Raw genomic sequence first — 15,000 nt, 5'->3', positions numbered from 1 at the left:
CATTGAGATTGTGATACACTTTGTTCATGGAGATTGTGATACACTTTGTTCATTTAGATTGTGATACACTTTGTTCATTGAGATTGTGATACACTTTGTTCATTGAGATTGTGATACACTTTGTTCATTGAGATTGTGATACACTTTGTTCATGGAGATTGTGATACACTTTGTTCACTGAGATTGTGATACACTTTGTTCATTGAGATTGTGATACACTTTGTTCATGGAGATTGTGATACACTTTGTTCATTGAGATTGTGATACACTTTGTTCATTGAGATTGTGATACACTTTGTTCATTGAGATTGTGATACACTTTGTTCATTGATTGTGATACACTTTGTTCATTGAGATTGTGATACACTTTGTTCATTGATTGTGATACACTTTGTTCATGGAGATTGTGATACACTTTGTTCATTGAGACTGTGATACACTTTGTTCATTGAGATTGTGATACACTTTGTTCATTGAGATTGTGATACACTTTGTTCATTGAGATTGTGATACACTTTGTTCATTGAGATTGTGATACACTTTGTTCATTGAGACTGTGATATACTTTGTTCATTGAGATTGTGATACACTTTGTTCATTGAGATTGTGATACACTTTGTTCATTGAGACTGTGATACACTTTGTTCATTGAGATTGTGATACACTTTGTTCATTGAGATTGTGATACACTTTGTTCACTGAGATTGTGATACACTTTGTTCATTGAGATTGTGATACACTTTGTTCATTGAGATTGTGATACACTTTGTTCATTGAGATTGTGATACACTTTGTTCATTGAGATTGTGATACACTTTGTTCACTGAGATTGTGATACACTTCGTTCATTGAGATTTAATTGCCTCATATGTAGTATGCAATGTACAGAATATTATCAAACTTTAAAGTAAACCATCTAAGAAAACAAACAAACAAACAAACAAAAAAAAACACTGATATGCATGTTTATTTTCATCTAATACTTGCGGTTCCCTGAACACTCTACCAAAGGTTAAGAACCGCTGGTCTAATGTATTTATATATACAGATAGATAGAAAGAAAATAATCTAGATAAAAAAATAATCTAGATAGAAAATAATCTAGATGAAAAAATAATATAGACAGAAAATAATCTAGATAAAAAAATAATCTAGATAGAAAATAATCTAGATAAAAAATAATATAGATAGAAAATAATCTAGATAAAAAAATAATCTAGATAGAAAATAATCTAGATGAAAAAATAATAGAGAAAGAAAATAATCTAGATAAAAACTAATATAGATAGTAAATAATCTAGATAAAAAAATAATATAGATAGTAAATAATCTAGATAAAAAAATAATACAAATAGAAAATAATCTTGATAAAAAAATAATATAGATAGAAAACATTCTCTATCTATTACTATTTTGATAGACAAATTCCATTCTACTTAGCCACAATTCCGCCGCAACATTCATTATATACATTTAATTTATTTAGCAATGGTGGGTTACCTTCTGCACAAATGCACAGTGGCTTTTCTAAGGGAGGTACCATATAACTGCAATATTGTGTTGATAATAAAACCAAACTTTCACTCGTACTGTCTGGTACAAGGAACAATATTGGGGCTTGGTATTACATAAAGCTTAATGGAATGTCGACATCCATGTTTCCTTACTTTTGGGAAAATACGATACGCTGGTCGCTTCGTGTTATCTCATGGAGGGATCGTAAAAGTCAAAGGCCGGTCTTGTCTCGGATGTATCGCAATATTTGTGTTAATTACTAACTCAGTTTTGTGCAATTTTTTAATTATCTTTTTTTTATATCTGAAGAAAAAATCAAAACAATCGCAACTGTATTTAGTTTTTTATGCCTAGAACATGTCGATTACACATATCAAGCTAAAAAAAAAGTGCATTGATTTTTAGTCTCGTCAAAGAGTAAGAGAAAGGGAGAAAGAAGAACAATATAAATAAGAAAACAAAAACATTTAACAAATAAAGAAAAGAAAAATACAAAATTATGAAAACAAATATTCAAAGAGAGAGAGAGAGAGAGAGAGAGAGAGAGAGAGAGAGAGAGAGAGAGAGAGAGAGAGAGAGAGAGAGAGAGAGAGAGAGAGAGAGAGAGAGAGAGAGAGACAGAGACAGAGACAGAGACAGAGGCACAGAGAGAGAAACCACACGTCGAGAAACAACAATACCACATAATAGTTCATTATAACATGAAAGTCCCAGAACACTACGTCCTGTTTGTCACTTCTACATGTCACGGCTGCGGATACAACCTTGGTCTGCCTTTCCACGCAAAGTATCCTGTACAGGGAGACACTGTATATGCAAAGTGTGTTTTACTTCGTGAGACCGGAATCTGGGAAGCCACGCTGCGAGCTGTGAGCCAAAAAAAGAATGTCAGCTTCATTTGCATATGAATAGTCATAAGATTTAGGGAAGTTTTCTGCTTTTGGAAGGTAAATGAGTTACAGGAATTTTGTGGAAGGGAAATATTTCTCTTGTGTTGCTGAACAATAAGCACTGATGTGGATACATACATTCTCTATCTATTTATCTATATTCATAGTTCTCTTCTCCCTTCTTCTCTGTCTGTCTGTCTGTCTCTCTGTCTCTCTCCCTCTTTGTATATCTATCTATGTGTCTACTCACCCCTTTCTCTCATTATTCGTTTACTTATTTTGTAATATCTTGTCTATCTGTCGTTTTCGTTATCATAACTATCACGTGTATCCCTATTTGTCTTAAAATATATGTTACATATCTATATACTCATATTACTTAAATAGGTATAACTGTAATGTTTATATTTAATCAAGAAAAATACAATACAAAATGTATACGCATAAACTATATATGCATGTAAACATACTGCAAGCATATGCATGCACACATATATAATGAATATACATACACATATGTAGTGTATATGCATACACACATATAGTGTATATGCATACATACATACATAAATATACACACATACACATATAAATACATCATTATATATATACATATATATATATATATATATATATATATATATATATATGAATATATATACATATATATATATATATATATATATATATATATATAAATATATATATATATATACGTATATATATATATATATAAATATATAATATATATATAATATATATATATAATATATATAATATAATATAATATATATATATATATATATATATATATATATATATATATATATATATATATATATATATATATATACATATAAATGAACAATATAGACTCAGCTTCGTTTCTCGATTGATCAGTATGAGGAAACCAGCTGTCTGAAAGTTCCCCAAAATATGTTTCACTCCGAAAAGTTTCCCGGCGTCCTCCTGCCCGCCGAGTCCGCCACTCCGGCACCTGCTGCACGTCGGGAAGGGCGAGGACCCGAGGACCCGAGGACCCGAGGACCCGAGGACCCGAGGACCCGAGGACCCGAGGACCCGAGGACCCGAGGACCCGAGGACCCGAGGACCCGAGGACCCGAGGACTCCTTTGCAACTCACTCCCTTTGTTGCTTTTCAATTTGGTCGATTTTAAGAGTGTTTTGTTTTGTTGTGTATTGGAATGTTTAGTTTTTGAGGGATTTTTTGATGTTAGGAATTTCGTTCCTGAATGATAACAGCAAAACAACACAAGCATAATAATATTGATAATGGAAATGATGATTATTATTATTATTCTCATCATCATCATCCTCACCATCATCATCATCATCAGTAGTACTATTATCATCATTATTATTATTATTATTATTAATATCATTATTATTATTGTTATCATCATTATTATTATTATTATTATTATTATCATTATTATTATTGTTATCATCAAAATCATTATAATGATAATGATTATGATAATTATGATGACGATAATGATAGTAACAACTACAATGATAATGATAACAACAATAATCATAACGATAATTATGATAGTAACAATAATAATGATAGTAATAACAACAATAATAGCAACAACAGTGTTAATAATAATAATGATAATGATAATGATAAAAACAATAAAAACAAGAGTGATAATAATAATGATTATAACAATAAAGAATAAAGATAGTAATAATAATAATAATAATAATAATAATAATAATAATAATAATATTAATAATGATAATAATAATAATAAGAAGAAAAATGACAATAATAATGACGTTTATTTTGATAATGATAATAATAATGATAATTATGAAAATGATAATAATTATAATAGTAACAATTATAAAATGATAATAATGATAATTATAAAATAAATAATGATGATCATACTACTACTACTACTAATAATAATCATAGTCAAAATAAAGTGATAAGGATAGTAATAATAAAGATGATAATGGTAATATTAAAATGATAAGAATAATAATATGAGATAATGATAATAATGATATTAATGATTTTGATGATGATAATAATAAAAATCATAACAAGAGTAATAATGATGATAATAACAACAGCAGCAACAACAAAACAAACAACGACAATAATAATAATAATAATTACGATGATGAAAAAATAATATCGATAAAAATAATGATAATAACAATAATGATGATAATGGTAATAATAATAATAAAAATTATTAACGCAGCAGGGCTTGATAATAACACTTAATAATAATAATAGTAATGATACTAATAACAGTAATGATATTAATATAATAGATGATAATGATTAAAAATTCTGGTGAAAATCTTGATAATAAAAATAATGATGATGATATTAATAGTAAGGATAGTAAGGATAATATATCCACCAGCACTAGTTAAAACCACACACAAAATAAAATATTTTCCCGATAAAATTATGTTCATCAACTGCTGTGGCAATATCCTCCTCATTTACCTGATGGTCTGAAAGTTAATGTTTACGAAGCAACGAAGTTAAACGTAAAAGAGCAACCCAGAGTTTTTTTACTTCTTCTTTTCTTCTTCTTCATTATATGTATCATTAGAAGGGGAGAAAACGAGACGACTCAACGACTGAACAGCGGCTGTGTGTGGAGTGTCAACATCTATTGTTAGCGGTGCTTGCCTTGTTTAGACTTGTTCACCGTCGCTTTAAACTTTTTTTTTTTCTGTGACATTTTCCTTTTTTTTCTTCTTTTTTTAATTTCTTGACATTGAGAGACGATGAGAAAAGTTTTCTTTTCATTTCGGAATTCGGAGGTATTCGTTTGAAATGCCAGGAACAAATATTTACAGTCTCAAAAATCTTGAAAGTGTAATTCATAATGCATACATACATGCACTCGAGTAACTGTGCATGTATAAGGTTGGATGTTTATGTATATGTATATACGTATATGTATGTGTATCTGTGTAGTCTTTTTCTGTGTAGGCACATATTTTGGTGTATATATACACATATGTAACATATTTATACATATACATTTACGTATAGTGTTCATGTGTGTGTGGAAACATATATTCAAATTTATTATAAATACACCATATTTGCTGATGTAGAAGACGCATCCTCGCTTAAAATGAACCACTATTTTAAACTATATTTTGTGAAAAAATAAGCAGATTAAGCATGTTTCGTCATGCATCTGAAAGATATTGTAAAGTGGTATTGTGGGGAAAATGTTTGATTTTGTGTACAAAATTCAATACCGTGACAGTATAGTGGAATAAAGCACGCAATTTTTGTAACTACACTCCTCCCCCAGGATCTCCATTCATAAATGACACTGCCGGTGGTTTAACTCAGGGGAGGAGGCCTGGCACGGACTACCTCCTCAGAGCCACCCATTAACCCCAGGGGACCGAGAGACAGCAGTCGGTACGGAGCCAGGGCCTGTCCACTCGCCGGCGAGCCTCCTGCTGTTCCAAGAGCCGCCAGAGTTTACCCAAAGACCGCAAGGTACTCAGTAATCACGAGGAGGCGCTGTGGAGGTCTTTGTGATGGGGAGGCTATGAGCTGGCAGGGGGATTAGCATGGCTGCTCCCCTTTTCGCGCCAGGCTAGCCAGCTGAAAGTGGCAGCTGGAAGCGAGAAGGCGTACAAGTACTTCACGCTCATTAAACACTACCATACCTTCACTTCACAAGTACCCAACCATATATATGTGTGTGTGTGTGTGTGTGTGTGTGTGTGTGTGTGTGTGTGTGTGTGTGTGTGTGTGTGTGTGTACACATCTTTTTATATTTCATTATGATTATTCTTATTATTATTCTCTTTATGATTGTTATTATTTTACCATTAACATCATTATTATAATTTTATGATTGATTGTATTATTGGTTTATGATTATTATCAATAATATTTTCATTATCAATATCATTATAGTCAATGTTATCACTATAATAATCTTATTATTGATTATTAACTATTAGGAAGTGTCCAAGTTCCAAGGTAAGCATCTTTCCTATAAGCGTTTTTTAGTTGGAAGCTTTTATTATTGTTTCTAAAATATTTCTATTAATTTTGTTACGTCTCTCTCTCTCTTTCTTTCTTTCTATCTATCTTTCTCTTTTTCTTTCTCACGCTTTCTTCCTGTCTCTCTCTCTCTCTCTCTTTCTTTCCCATCTTCCCTCCTTCCTTTTCAAAAAAAAAAAAAAAAAAAAAAAAATGTCATTTAAATTCCAACACAGACAGTTTCTCATCCAGTTTCGTAATTTCGACATCAACGAAAGACTGTAATACGATAGCTTATAGTGTTTGAACCTGTGACTTTTCTGGCACCGTCGCAAGGATGATGAGGCTGTCGCGGGTGGGTACAATATGGCCTCGCTAAAACCAGTATACTGAAGGGAACCTGCAACTGCAATGGCTCAGTTCCTCGATTTAGGACATTCGTCTCATTTTTTTATGAGGGGGATGTTGTCTCGCGTAAATCCTCTTTTGTATAGGATGTGTATTTTATAGTGTTTTTTTTATGAAAGTTTGGTGCAGAAAAAATCTGATTATTAGTAACAAAGCGTCATTTGTCTCCCTCTGATTCTTTCGTTTCTCATTTTTTGCTTCATATTTTCATACTTCTTTTGCGAGAAAGAGGTAGGGGTCTCTCTCTCTCTCTCTTTCTCTCTCTCTCTCTCTCACACACACACTCACTCCCTCACTCTCCCTTGCACTCATTCTCTATCTATTTATCAGTCTATAGATTCTGTCCGTCTAATCTTCTCCCTCGGTCAGTACCCCCTCCCTCCCTCCCTCCCTCCCTCCCTCTCCCTGAACACATACAGTTAAAATAAAATTAAATCTCACTTTCGCACAATGTACACTGCAATTTGTACACTGGACGAAAAGGGACATCCATCACCCACTGTCGACAGCCTTGTTATCTCTACGACCGGATTAAGAAAAACCGCCTTTGAGGAACCAAACGACATTATAGTACAATTATCCAGGAACTCATAAAAATGAAGAGCGAGATTAGAAAATGTCTTTGTATAATTTTTATGGTTATTTTATGTGTTGTTTTCTCTCGGGTCTTCCTATATTTCACGTAATATATTTCATATAGACTTGTAGATATATGTGTCTGTTAGTCTCTCTATATAGCTGTCTACATATGTAGGCATAGCTATTCCTTTGTATAGTAATATATTGCACATACAAATATATTGCATAAACATACATACAATAGCTCTTTAGAGGTAGTTTGTAAAGCAACAGCAGATCATCACACATATATGAATAAAAATATATGTATATATGTGTGTACATATGTACATACATACAAATATGTATATATATGCATATAAAAATACATACATACATACATACATATATATATATATATATATATATATATATATATATATATATATATATATATATATATATATATATATATATATGCATACACACACACATACATATACGCGCGCGCGCGCGCGTGCACACACAGAAACGTGTGTGTCTGTGTGCATATATACATATATATATATGTATATATATATATATATATATATATATATATATATATATATATATATATATATATATATATATATATATATATATATATGTTCTTGTACTCCTATTGGATTTAAGGGGTAGGGGGTATGAAGAATTCAGTCGAGGCGTTTTTTTAATCCAAACAAATAGAATGTTTCATCAAAGTGAATATTATTTCGCGCGAAAAGAAATTCAGTGTTTTAGTTAAAACATTCAGCTGGCTACGAAAATGTTCGGTCTTTGAAAAAATAGTTTTCGAGAGGTAAAAGGCTAGTGTCTATGTACAATAATGTGTCTAGAAATATGTATAAACACACACACACACACACACACACACACACACACACACTTACAAACACACACACACACACAAACACACACACACACACACACACACACACACACACACAAACACACACACACACACACACACTCTTACAAACACACACACACACACACACACACACACTTGAACTCCTTTTACAGGATATGAAACGCACATTTTACCAGGTCCTCCTTCTCAAAGCTCTAATTTATCAAAAGCTCACATTCCCCTGTGCCCTCACCTGCATCATAAGCTTAGATTTCCTTTGAAGATCATGCATGAGATGGATAAAGAAATTTGAGAAATATTTTATATGCTTCTGGAATTCCGTTTCGCATTTGGCAAATATACGACCCTAAGTGCTTGTGTGAACGCCAGATTTTTTTTTTATTTCCTTGTTTTCTTGTTTGTTTTTGTTTTTGTTTTTTTTCATTCATTTGCTTAACTTTTAAGATGAGAAAGAACGGTGGAGTCTTTGATAAAATGATTTGTATTTGTATTTGCCTTCGTGGGATTTATTGATGATGTTTTAATTGTGATTGTGACCATTATCTCTTTCATTCTTTCTCTCTCTCACTTCCTCTACTTTCTCTGTACCTTCCCCGTCATCTCTCTCTCTCTCTCTCTCGCTCTCTCTCTCTCTCTCTCACACACACACACACACACACACACACACACACACACACACACACACATACACACCCTAATACCCTCCGAATTTGTCTGAAGAATCAGTAAACAAAAGCTTCAGTCGTTAACACAATTATTCATTGCTGGCAAAACTAATCTCTTTTTGACTTGGTTTTCTTGAATTCATCTTCTGTGATTTACATTATCAGCTGATTTAAAAAAACACAGGAAGTATAAGGAAAATATTTTTTTCTTAAAGTGTACTGCGGACGTGAGAGTGAATGGCACTCAGAGCAGTCGTGAAAGCGGTGCAGAAGAGGGGGGGAGGGGGTGTAACGTTTTAAATTTGCTGACAGAAGGGCGTGGTAATTGGGCGTGGCCATCAAAAATGTGTCGTATCTAGAAATAATAGCGGTAAATTACCACTTTTTTATTTTTATTTTTTTGCAATTTGCTTTGCTCCTGATTGAAGACTATTCAGAATTCTAGGAATTTACCGACTGAAGCTTTTTTTTCAGGAGGGGGGCGTCACTCCCTCCCCTTTCTGGACGACGCTGATGACATGGTAACCTGTTTTTTTCTCTTTTTCTTGCTTTCTATATAACAAGCCCCCAATTTGTATTTCCTGATTAGTAGTCACAGATAACAACGATTGCAACAATAGCAATATGATCAAGAATAACAGCAATAACATCAGCAGGGATTATAATAACATCTAAGGAAAGATAACCAAGAATAATGTACCATTTTTTACTATACTCAAAAAAAAAAAAAAAAAATAACATGAAAGAAAAACTCAAAGAAGCGAAATGCAATTTTTTTTCTGTCTTCAACCCTAATTTTCACGTCTCCCTCCTTCCTTCCCCATTACTCTTATCCTCCTTTATCTCTTAAGTTCACTATGCCTTTCTCTGTTGCTTGAAGTGTATTTAATTCCTCTAATGCTGCCCTGCTCGCTCGCATGTCAGGATTTGCATTTCCTTGCTATATGTTTAGGGGATTCGTGAGTGTCTTTGATCTTAGATTCCAAGTAATTCTTTCCTTATTAACAAGGTAATATAACATTGCTTCCCAAAACGATTATAACGATAATAGTAATGATAATGAGAGCGGGAAGAAGCGCTGTCTTTGCGGTAGTCTAGTGCATATTTGAATTTTATGTTCATGATGTTTTCATTATATTTAAAAATTATATATATTTTTATTTTTAAAATATATTTTATTATATATTTTTAAAATAATGTTTAGTTAAACTTGGCTATGATGATTTCAACAGTGCAATAATAGAAATCGTGGTTTTGATTATTGTTGCTATTTTTATACTTATAATAATACAATAATATAAAACGCCATGAGTTGATTATTGCTGTTGTTGATTTTATACTTTTAACAAAGCAATAATACAAAATACTTTATTTACAAAAGTTATTTAGAAAAAGTGTTGTTGGTTTTATTCATTCTTCACTTACCTGCTTTACCTTCTACGTGATTTATTAAGCATACTTTAGCTCCCCCAGAGAGAAAATTGTATGACTTGCTATAATTAATCTTTGTTTACAAAGTAAGAATAATGGAAAAAAAAGAAAATCGGTTCCAAAAATAGACATTTACCGATGAGAAAATAAACACTATTCGGAGCAGGTCTCGTCTCATATTATAAAGAAAGTTAATAGATGTAAAATAATAAAAAAAAACATCGTATCTAAGAGTGCCGGTTGATATGCAACAGTACACGATTGTCTGTTATTGCTGCGATGTAGATCATTAGGAAAAATATCGCAAAAATGTGTTGCTCTATCGATTCCGTATTTCATGTGGATTCCGACACCAGTTTAACACATACATTCTCTTTATCGTGTCCTTCTAATGCCTCTGTTCTGATCCTAATCCCTATGTCCCTTCTATTCCGCCTAACATCGCATACCTCTGTGTCGAATAGATGAGAAAATATATTATAAACTGCAACATTTATGAAGCATCTTTTGTGTACCGTTCATTCATTGAAGTCTCGTTGGAAAGTAATATTAACCATCATTTGAAATTCTATATACTGTCCGCAAGGTTATATTCACGCTATTGAGAGCCTCCTCGATAGAAAAATGAATAATGATATCCGTTCATTCAACTGTAGCTTGTAAGGGAAATAAACGCCCCCCCCACCACCACCACCACTAAAAAAAAAAAAAAAAAAAAAAAAAAAAAAAAAAAAAAAAAAAAAAAAAATACAGTTGTTCCCATTAACGATTCTCTAATATGGCGGACTCGGGTTTCGGAAGTGACTCCAGTGTGGAATTTTGTCCGTTTTGTTTTCCTTCTCTCTCTTCTCTTCTCCCATGTGTGTTATTATTTGGTGAATTATTTACTCTTTCTTGGTTTTTCTTTTTTGTTCCATCGTTTTCATGTCAACCATTTTCGTGTGTGTATCCTTATTATATGCACGTATGTATAAATGTATAGATATACATAAAGATATATTAGCATATGTAAATATTTACACATATATATTCATATATATATATATATATATATTTATATTTATATATATGTATGTATGTATGCATATTTTTGTATATTTATGAATATATATATATATATATATATATATATATATATATATATATATATATATGTATATATATTTATGTATATGTATATATATATATATATATATATATATATATATATATATATATATATAAATAATTGTATGTGTGTGTGTGTGTGCGTGTGTGTGTGTGTGTGTGTGTGTGTGTGTGTGTGTGTGTGTGTGTGTGTGTGTGTGTGTGTGTGTGTGTGTGTGTTTGGATATCTTTGCTTGTATGTATGTATGTCCCTTATCTTATGTGCGTGCATCTCTCTAGCTTTCGTCTCTCTCCCACCGTCGCCATCGTTCATACGCTCGTGTGCTTGTTTGATTCTTTTTTTATTTTATTTTTTATTTTATTTTATTTTATTTTGTTTGATTTTTTTTATTTGATTAGCAATGCACATGCAATGTTTTTTTTCTTTGACGATTAAGAAGTTCACTTTATAACCTTGTTTTGAACCATATTGGTGTCTTTATCTGCATGTCTTGGTACTAAAATTGCCTTTTCCTTGTTATAATGGTACATTTATGGTAGAATCATTTGTCTTCTGATAATGCTACATGTATATTATAATAGTTTACCTCATGACGATGATACTGTCTATCTTGTGGTAGTGACACATTTATGTTTCCTTAGTATTTGTATATACGGTGAAGGATTAATGTTGAACAAATGGTATCCATAATATCGAAGGGAAGAACAAGAAATCTCCTTCGTTCTTTTGTTCTTTCCTTCGTGTTATTGCTTTGTTCTTAAGTGTGATCTAGTGTTATATTACAATTCAACTGGCATTTAATTCTATATGAGATTATGAGTTCATGGAGTGGGTGAACATTATTAAAGCTTTTGGTATCGGATCTATTTATTATTATAACACCTAAAATAATTTTTTTATAAATTGTTTTATACTTTCCCATAAATTTCCAATAATTTTGATTTTAAAATAATTTTCCAAACTGACTTTGCATTAACTTTATCCAAAACGCCAATTTAGTCCAACTATGATATAGAGGTTATCTTTTAGTAAACATTTCTCTAAACACATTTTATGATATTCTAATGGCTCCATACTGCACAAGGATAGAATACGTGTAGGGAAGATACAAACTGCTTTTGAGGATTATCAATCTACCCGCTACTGTTTATAATTATAAAGTTAAGTCTGAGCATTTAAGGGTAACTATTATATATACGCAGACATCGTATCCATAAAAGCGAAAATTCTCTCTTCTTGGTCCATAATTTTCAGTTTAGCTACTTTTAAAACCATTATCATTATTATAATTAGAGAGAAAGAGAGAGAGAGAGAGAGAGAGAGAGAGAGAGAGAGAGAGAGAGAGAGAGAGAGAGAGAGAGAGAGAGAGAGAGAGAGAGAGAAAGAAAGAAAGGAAGAAAGAGGGAGAGAGAGAGAGATAGAGAGAGAGAAAGAGAGAGAGAGACAGAAAGAAAGCGAGAAAGAGAGAGAGAGAGAGAGAGAGAGAGAGAGAGAGAGAGAGAGAGAGAATAGAGATGTCAAGGGAGGGGAAGAGAGACAAGCAAGCACAGATTCTAAGAGTTTTTTTCATTTTTTTTCTTTTTTTCCCCAAGTCCTGAGATGACAATTGCACTGAACTTCAAACGTATCCATAGTATACATCTGATTCTCGTTCTCTGAACACACTTTCATAAACACTACACAAACTTTTATAAACACTACACAAACTTTTATAAACACTACACAAACTTTTATAAACACTACACAAACTTTCATAAACACTACACAAACTTTCATAAACACTACACAGATTTTCATAAACACTACACAAACTTTCATAAACACTACACAAACTTTCATAAACACTACACAGATTTTCATAAACACTACACAAACTTTCATAAACACTACACAAACTTTCATAAACACTACACAAACTTCCATAAACACTACACAAACTTTCATAAACACTACACAAACTTTCATAAACACTACACAAACTTTCATAAACACTACACAAACTTTCATAAACACTACACAAACTTTCATAAACACTACACAGATTTTCATAAACACTACACAAACTTTCATAAACACTACACAGATTTTCATAAACACTACACAACCTTTCATAAACACTACACAGATTTTCATAAACACTACACAAACTTTCATAAACACTACACAAACTTTCATAAACACTACACAGATTTTCATAAACACTACACAAACTTTCATAAACACTACACAGATTTTCATAAACACTACACAAACTTTTATAAACACTACACAAACTTTTATAAACACTACACAAACTTCCATAAACACTACACAAACTTTCATAAACGCTACACAGATTTTCATAAACACTACACAAACTTTTATAAACACTACACAAACTTCCATAAACACTACACAAACTTTCATAAACACTACACAGATTTTCATAAACACTACACAAACTTCCATAAACACTACACAGATTTTCATAAACACTACACAACCTTTCATAAACACTACACAGATTTTCATAAACACTACACAACCTTTCATAAACACTACACAGATTTTCATAAACACTACACAACCTTTCATAAACACTACACAAACTTTCATAAACACTACACAAACTTTCATAAACACTACACAAACTTCCATAAACACTACACAGATTTTCATAAACACTACACAAACTTTCATAAACACTACACAAACTTTCATAAACACTACACAAACTTCCATAAACACTACACAGATTTTCATAAACACTACACAAACTTTCATAAACACTACACAAACTTTCATAAACACTACACAACCTTTCATAAACACTACACAGATTTTCATAAACACTACACAACCTTTCATAAACACTACACAGATTTTCATAAACACTACACAACCTTTCATAAACACTACACAAACTTTCATAAACACTACACAAACTTTCATAAACACTACACAACCTTTCATAAACACTACACAGATTTTCATAAACACTACACAACCTTTCATAAACACTACACAGATTTTCATAAACACTACACAACCTTTCATAAACACTACACAAACTTTCATAAACACTACACAAACTTTCATAAACACTACACAAACTTCCATAAACACTACACAGATTTTCATAAACACTACACAAACTTTCATAAACACTACACAAACTTTCATAAACACTACACAAACTTCCATAAACACTACACAGATTTTCATAAACACTACACAAACTTTCATAAACACTACACAAACTTTCATAAACACTACACAACCTTTCATAAACACTACACAGATTTTCATAAACACTACACAACCTTTCATAAACACTACACAGATTTTCATAAACACTACACAACCTTTCATAAACACTACACAGATTTTCATAAACACTACACAACCTTTCATAAACACTACACAAACTTTCATAAACACTACACAAACTTTCATAAACACTACACAAACTTCCATAAACACTACACAGATTTTCATAAACACTACACAAACTTCCAT

This window comes from Penaeus vannamei, chromosome 8 (genome assembly GCF_042767895.1).
Source record: "Penaeus vannamei isolate JL-2024 chromosome 8, ASM4276789v1, whole genome shotgun sequence".
NCBI lineage: Eukaryota > Metazoa > Arthropoda > Malacostraca > Decapoda > Penaeidae > Penaeus > Penaeus vannamei.
Note: the sequence above shows the minus strand (reverse complement) of the source record.